Source organism: Astatotilapia calliptera, chromosome 3 (genome assembly GCF_964374335.1).
Source record: "Astatotilapia calliptera chromosome 3, fAstCal68.1, whole genome shotgun sequence".
In the NCBI taxonomy this organism is placed as follows: Eukaryota; Metazoa; Chordata; class Actinopteri; order Cichliformes; family Cichlidae; genus Astatotilapia; species Astatotilapia calliptera.
Genome location: NC_137424.1, coordinates 2,772,435 through 2,780,298, shown reverse-complemented (window position 1 = coordinate 2,780,298; position 7,864 = coordinate 2,772,435).

Here is a 7,864-nt window from a genome sequence, read left to right as displayed (position 1 = left end):
CACAGGCTGGAGCTGCAGTAGGCAAAGCACAGGCTGGAGCTGCAGTAGGCAAAGCACAGGCTGGAGCTGCAGCAGACGTGGACGAGGCTGCCGGTGGAGCAGCTGGTGGCTGAACGGGCCCCTTGGACCCTCCAGCGGAGACGGGTGGCTGAACGGGCCCCTCGGACCCTCCAGCAGAGACGGGTGGCTGAACGGGCCCCTCGGACCCTCCAGCGGAGACGGGTGGCTGAACGGGCCCCTCGGACCCTCCAGCTGACGTGGCATAGTGCTGGACGGGCGGCTCGGGCCCCCCAGCAGACGTGGCATGGTGCTGGACGGGCGGCTCGGGCCCCCCAGCAGACGTGGCATGCTGGACGGGCGGCTCGGGCCCTCCAGCTTACGTGGCATGGTGCTGGACGGGCGGCTCGGGCCCTCCAGCTGACATGGCATGAGGCTGGACGGGCTCCTCGGGCCCTCCAGCTGACGTGGCATGAGGCTGGACGGGCTCCTCGGGCCCTCCAGCTGACGAGGCATGAGGCTGGTGCGGTTCTCCTGAACCCCCAGCTGACAAGGAAGGTTGCTGGACGGGCTCCTCTGGCCCTCCAGCCGACGTGGCGTGAGGCCGGACGGGCTCCTCGGGCCCTCCAGCCGACGTGGCGTGAGGCCGGACGGGCTCCTCGGGCCCTCCAGCCGACGTGGCGTGAGGCCGGACGGGCTCCTCGGGCCCTCCGGCTGGAAGAGACGGCTGAAGCAGAAGGCAGTCTGAGGCGGAGAGAAAGCTCACGCCATTCCTAGCAGGCTGAGAAGCAGCCTGTACAGCCGACGTGGAAGGAAGCTGAACGGGCTCCTCGGGCCCTCCAGCTGACGAGGCATGAGGCTGAACGGGCTCTCCGGGCCCTCCAGCCGGAAGAGACGGCTGAAGCAGAAGGCAGTCTGAGGCGGAGAGACAGCTCACGCCATTCCTAGCAGGCAGAGAAGCAGCCTGTACGGCAGACGTGTGGTCCCCTTTCGCTGTCTCGTGAACCTGGGCTTCGTGTGGCGCGACTGTGAGAGCAACGCTAGAAAAAATCCTGGATCCTACAGAGTCAGGAATATGGTCTATGGTTTCGTTGTGTGCTCCTTCAAAGCAGTCACACACAGGTCTTTCAGCTCTGGAGCCCAATTCCGTTACAGTCTCCGGCCTCGGCAAATCAATGCTTGTCTCACTCTGCTTCATAGAAGGGACTTGAGGCACGAAAACGCAGTCACTTACCGGAGTTAATGCGGTGCAACGCCGGCGCCGCCCCCTTCTGGTAGCTGGCACGATGGGCGCTGATGGCACCAATGCAGTGGGTGGCGTAGCGGCGGTCTCCCCGTCTTCTGCCCACATCCTTGCCAGAAATGAGGCAGGCGAAGTGAAGTCTAAGCGGATTGGAGACGGCGAGCGGCTGGTAGGCTGTGCAGCAGGTGAGAAGTCCTCCTCCGGGATGAGCCAGGGCTTCCACCGGAGCTCATCCTCCCGATAAGCCCGTAACACCTGCTGCCGCTCTTCCTCGCCAAAGTCTATGGCCTCCGTCGTCTCCGTGCGCCACGCCGTGCGGCCAGACCGCGGTGAAGACGCCGACGCCGACGGGGCGCGAGTGGAAGGTGTGACGGTGGCGAGCCTCACCGTTCCGACTGCAACTGCTTCCGGCTCGCGAAGCAGTGGGGAAACGGGACAACAGCAGGGCTCTGGCGGCACAGCCCGCACACTGGGCAGCCGTGGAGTTGGAGAGCGGTGACGAGAAGGTCAGTGATCAGCGGGTGTAGTGCCTTCCATAGCCAGGGAACCACAGAGCGACTCCACCGTCTGGACGATCTCCCTCTCATGCGTCGCTGGGTCCGGCATGGTCGCGTCGTACTGTCCGCAGACCGTGCGGAAATGTGTGTGGTGGACCCAGGAGCGAACACAAGCGAGGATGCAGGAGTGGAGTTAAACAAAAGCGAGCCTTTTATTCTGGCTGATGAAAGGAACAAAACAGATTGAGGGCAGCATAAGAGTAATCGTTAAACAGAAACCTAAACTGGACATAAACTAAGGCAACGCTATGGCTGGAGATACGGAACACAGGGGGTGGTAACACAGACGACGCGACGCAGACTACATGAAACACAGAGACTAAATACACATGAGGGATGATCAGGGGAAGTGGCCACACATGGGGACGCAGCTGACACACATGAACTTAACGACAGGACAGGAGGAGTGAAACTGAATACACTGACAGTGAATGCAGGCCTTCAAAGTAAAACAGGAAACATGAGACATGAACCGGGGAGACGTAGTACAGGGGGAGGTGACATAACTGACAGCATGAACTTGACAGTACAAGACACACAGACATAAACACACGAAGGGCAAGGGAGACGTAATGCAAGGGTGATATATACAGATGGCTGGACTAACTTAATGAACCGAAACAATCAATAAACATCAAAATAGACTAAACACAAAATACTGGGTCGCACGACCCAGGACCATGACACAGGCTTTCTTTGCTGCTTTGACAAAACCTCAAATCCCAGTCAGAGATGATAAGCATCATCACAGTGATGATCATTTCTCTGTAACCCAGGCTTTCTGCTTCAGGATCTGTGCACGCTCACAGAACAAGGAGACCTTTAAACATCATTTCACTAAATGGATGGACTGAGCTCAGCCTACAGATGAACTGGTGCCAGAGATCATAAAGAACATCAAACAGTCAAATTCAACACTTTAATTGAAATATGAGATTAATGCTGCAGACAATCATGAACCTGGTGAATTCATGAACATCAAGACATCAAGCTCTGCCGGAGGTGTGCGTTGAAGATCTCGCGGACTGGGGCCTCTGCTAGACGTTCCCAGCACACCCTCACTACGCGTTTAGGTGCACCAGGTCTGTCCAGCGTCCTCCCCCGCCACCTGATCCAACTCACCACCAGGTGGTGATCAGTTGACAGCTCAGCCCCTCTCTTTACCCGAGTGTCCAGAACATATGGTCGCAGGTCTGGTGATACGATTACAAAATCGATCATCGACCTACGGCCTAGAGCGTCCTGGTGCCACGTGCACTTATGGACACTCTTATGTTCGAACAGGGTGTTCGTTATGGACAAACTGTGGTTAGCACAGAAGTCCAATAACAGAGCACCGCTCGGGTTCAGATCAGGGAGGCCGTTCCTCCCAATCACGCCCCTCCAGGTCTCGCTGTCGTTACCCACGTGAGCATTGAAGTCTCCCAGCAGGACAACAGAGTCTCCAGGTGGAGCACCCTCCAGCACCCCCCCCAGGGACTCTAAGAAGGCTGGGTACTCTGAACTGCCACTCGGCGCATAAGCGCAGATGACAGTCAGGACCCGTTCCCCGATCCTAAGGCGCAGGGAACAAACCCTCTCGTCCACCGGGAAAAACCCCAACGTACCGGCAGCAAGCCGAGGGGATATTAGGATACCCACCCCAGCCCGCCGCCTCTCACCAGGGGCAACTCCAGACTGAGACAGAGTCCAGCCCCTCTCCAGGAGACTGGTTCCAGAGCCCAAGCCATGTGTAGAGGTGAGCCCGACTCTATCTAGCCGGTACCTCTCAACCTCACGCACTAACTCAGGCTCCTTCCCCACCAGAGAGGTGACATTCCATGTCCCTATTGCCAGTCTTGGCAGCCGGGGGTCACGAAAGCACCTCACAAAACTTGCAACACGCCATAACTCACCTCAGAATGTTAGCACGTCGGAGCAGTATGCATCACGTGATAGAGCGGCTGTGGCATGCGGGACCTGTCGGTGGTCTGGATAGCATTTGGAGCTTCGCTAGCAACCTGGCATTTCATCTCCGACAAAGTTATCCCCGAGAGAAGTAAAGCAAGTGTGTAAGTTCATCTCTGAATGTTTGTAAAGCATTCCCACGTTAAGCTTAACAAGCTCAACGAGCGACTGCCTCTCACTCTCCGGCTGGTACTTCAATCGTGAAACTGCTTAAATGATCAGCTGATCAGCTTTTCTGTTGCGAGTCCGTCTTTGTTTTTGGCCCACTTCGCACCAGAAAGAGGAAACCAGCGGCTGAACAACAGCAGCACGTTTAAGCTTGATAAGCTGTTGTTAGAATTTATTTAATATTACTTTCTACACCAGGATCTTTTTCTACGTAGCTGACGGCTGGTAACTGTGCAGGGGCGGATCTAGCAAAGTTTAGCCAGGGGGGCCGATTGTGCCCCCTTTTCCCTCTTCATGCCCTAGACATACTTTTCTTTCTTATTCTCATTTAAAATGTCGAGCTTTTAATAAATAATTATCTGACACCCAAAGTTTTAATTTGATGTAAAATGAATAGAAGTCAATTACTGTATATAGTGACTATATATATACCCTAGTAAGCTATAGTACTTTTTCCTTTGGGAAGGTACCATCTGTGCAGTCTGCAATTTTGTTGAAGAAAGATGTTGAATCTATTTAATATTTCTTGAAAAATAATTGATTTCTGTGCATTTTTTTTCACACTGCATCAAATTAAGGTTGATTACGTCGATTAAGCATCATGAGGTGGAGCGTGAGGGGTGGTTCCCTATTTTTTATTTATTTATTTTTGTTGTTGCTGGGAGTTGGAACCCTATTAGTTAGGTTGCTTAATATTTACGCTAAGTACTCTTTAAAATACCAGAATAGGGAGGATGGTGTAGGTTTAAGTTTATTAGATTGATCAGTATTGCTGAACTATGAAAATTTTTTTTTTGTATACAGGTATAACAGAATAGCTTTAGTGTAGTTGTTGTTTTAAACTTGAGTATGAACTTGCAGACTTGCAAAATGCAGCAAGATATTTAAAAAAAACAGTTTTGTTGATTAAAAAACAATATATCGGATTCATATCGGTATCGGCAGATATCCAAATTTATGATATCGGTCTCGGTATCGGACATAAAAAAGTGGTATCGTGCCATCTCTAGCACAAACACAACTTCACACACTCAAAGTCCTGCACAGTAAATGAGCTGATGAGCGTTTGTGCTGCTGCCTGATAACAGAACAATAGTTCTGCTGCTTCCTGTTCTGGAAACACACATTTATAAATGTTCACTTGCTGTTGATCAAAGGTATGTTGGTGGCTCTGGACGCTGAGGGAACTTTGTAAAAAACTAGATCAAATGTTAACGTCCTGGCAGAGGCAAAGAACTTTGATTTGATCTTTGATTAGATTCATGTTTCAGCTCAGACTGACAGAAATATTTGAACAGCAGTGTTAAAGGGAACACTGCTGTTAGAAAGCACCTGATCTGTTTCTGCACACTGAATGTTGCACTTCTCACACTGCAGCACTATTAAAATAAGTACACAATGCACTACTTTTGAACTCACGATTGAATGTTGCTGTAACAAAGCCATTAATGATGATTCAAAGTGTTCATGGTTTCCCAGCACAACAAATGATTGCACAAGTGTGACTGATCCACTTTCTAATGTGTGTGTAGCCCACACTGTGTGTCACTGTGTCACAGGTGAGTCTGTGTGTCCAGGTTCTATGAGGACAACAGGATATAGTGACTGAGTCCAGCAGCTTAAAATCTGACTCCATCCTCCATTTAAATAACTCACAGCAACAACTGAATAGCTTTGCCTTTGTGTAGCTGACACTTCATTTTAATCTCCTTCTATTCTGGTTCATCTGGTCTCAGTTTCTATAAGCACACAGGTTTCATCAGGGACTGTATGACCTCAGTGATCTTTGCTGGGCCTTAATGCTCTGAACAAAGCTGCACATCACAAGACTAAATAGAAATGAATCAGTCTTTACTTTACTACTTCCTGTCTTGTTAATATAAGAGTATGTTGCCCTTCAAAGCACCTCCACTTCTCCTCTTATTAGAGGACTGCCTTATTATGAATCTGCTAATTCTGTCAGTTGATGAAAGAAAAATGCTTGATCTCACCTGAGAGTTTCCTTTTTTTTTTTTTTTTTTTTTTGGCCTGTCCCGTTTGGCTCTTTTGCCATCAGAATTGTTGTCTAAAGGCAAAGAAAGATACCCAACGGATTTACTTTACCAAACTGACCATCCCAGCCTTGCCGTAATGGTCCATTTGATTCACCTTTTATTGTTTATTTTATTTTCACTTACTGAATACGGGACAGACTTGACTGGGGGAAAGAAGGGGAGAAAGAAAGAGGGAAAGAGAAACAGCTGAGAAGAGGGACGGGGGAGAAGGGCAAAAGACAAAAACCAACAGAACGGGCAGAGAAAAAAAATGCAAATATCAATCACCTGGATCACCTGCTGAGAAAGAAAAAAAGAGAGCAAGCAGAAGAGAACAAGAGTAATAGAATAAACAACATCACAATGATATATGGGAATATGACAGTAAATACTAAATGTTAAACATTATTGTGCAGCACATAAGATCAACAGAACACAGTGTGCTTTGAGGTAGGAGCCAAAATGGGTGTAGTTTGTGGGTGTGATCACCCGTGTGTACACCTGTGAGCATGGACGCGCTTGTTTTTTGTTTTTTTAAAAGGTTCCTTCATGTAATAATCTGCTAGAGGGTGTGGGGGGGCCACAGCCCCGTCCTTCAGGGCATGAAGCAGGTGTGGAGGAGATCAAAACTCCAGACATCCAGAGGCCCCCAGAACACAAGAGACCAAGGAAGACCAACAGAGGGGCAGCTGCGCCACTGTCCCGGAAAGAGCTGAGGAGAGTCCAAGATGAGGGCTCACTCAGCAGCCGCGGAGCAGAAGCCAGGGGGAGTTGCAGTGACGCGCCCGTGAGCTCCGCCAGCTGCCAGCTGCGCCTGAGTGACCGAGCCCCAGGCCGAGAGGCCGGGGGCACCCCACCTCCGAAGTGGCCCGAGCGAGCCCCAGGCTCCAGGCCCCGATAAGCGGCCGCCAAGGAGTGAGCTGGTGTGTACCTGGACGCCCATCCCCGGACACAAAGAGCCACCAACGCACCAATGTCTGAGGGGGTCCGCCACTGGCAGGGGAAGTGGTGGTAGGGGGAGATAGGCCTCCAAACCTTGGAGGGCCTGAGATGTCCCCAGAGAGGTGGCGCCTGACACCCAACCTGACATATAGACACAGACATACAGGCACACACAGATACAAACATCCATTCCCACCTTCATGCTCTCATATGCACTTACTCCACACTCAACCAACGTGGAGACAGACATAAAGAGACGTTGTACACACGATCACACTCCCCAAGCGTACTCTACAAACCGGGTCTAGGTGCCCCCGCCCCTGGAGGGGGGAACTGCACCCAGACCCAGGTGGTGTTACCCTTTTCCCTGCGGTGGGGGGAGGCAGACCGCCCCGACTCCGCAGCAGCAGGAAGGCTCCACACTCCAGACCGCAGTCGGACGGCCAACTCCTCCTCCTAGCCCCCCTGCTCCAGCAGGTCGCAGAGAACGGGGGTGAGAGAAGACTCCAAACCTCCCTCCACCCGCTCATTGTAATGTTGATGCATGTGTGTTCTAAGGTGCATTTAAAACCCAGGAGGGCATGGAGCTACCTGCCAGAGAGCAGCAGGTACGCGTATGGTCCCTCCTGCTAGCCCTCAATGTCTACGTGTATTTAAAATTGAGAGGTGGGCAACGATGCCAGGGGTGGGGTGTACACCCTGATGGTACTTTGGACTCCGTGTATCGTGCCCGCCCCCAAGATCCTATATGTATGTGTAATGAGAGTGTGAGTAATGTGAATGTCTAAGTTGTGGGATAAAATTGAGGCAGAGGCAGCCAGAAGGGGACAGAGGGGGGGGTAGCCTCCTCTGCACCTTGGTGACATACCCCTACTCCAAGGCCCTGCATGTGTGGGTGGTTGTGGTGGAGCGGGAAGAGGGAGGCAGCTGGAGATGGGGAGGGAAGGAAGGGAGGGGCAAGTGACCCCTCCCTGGGG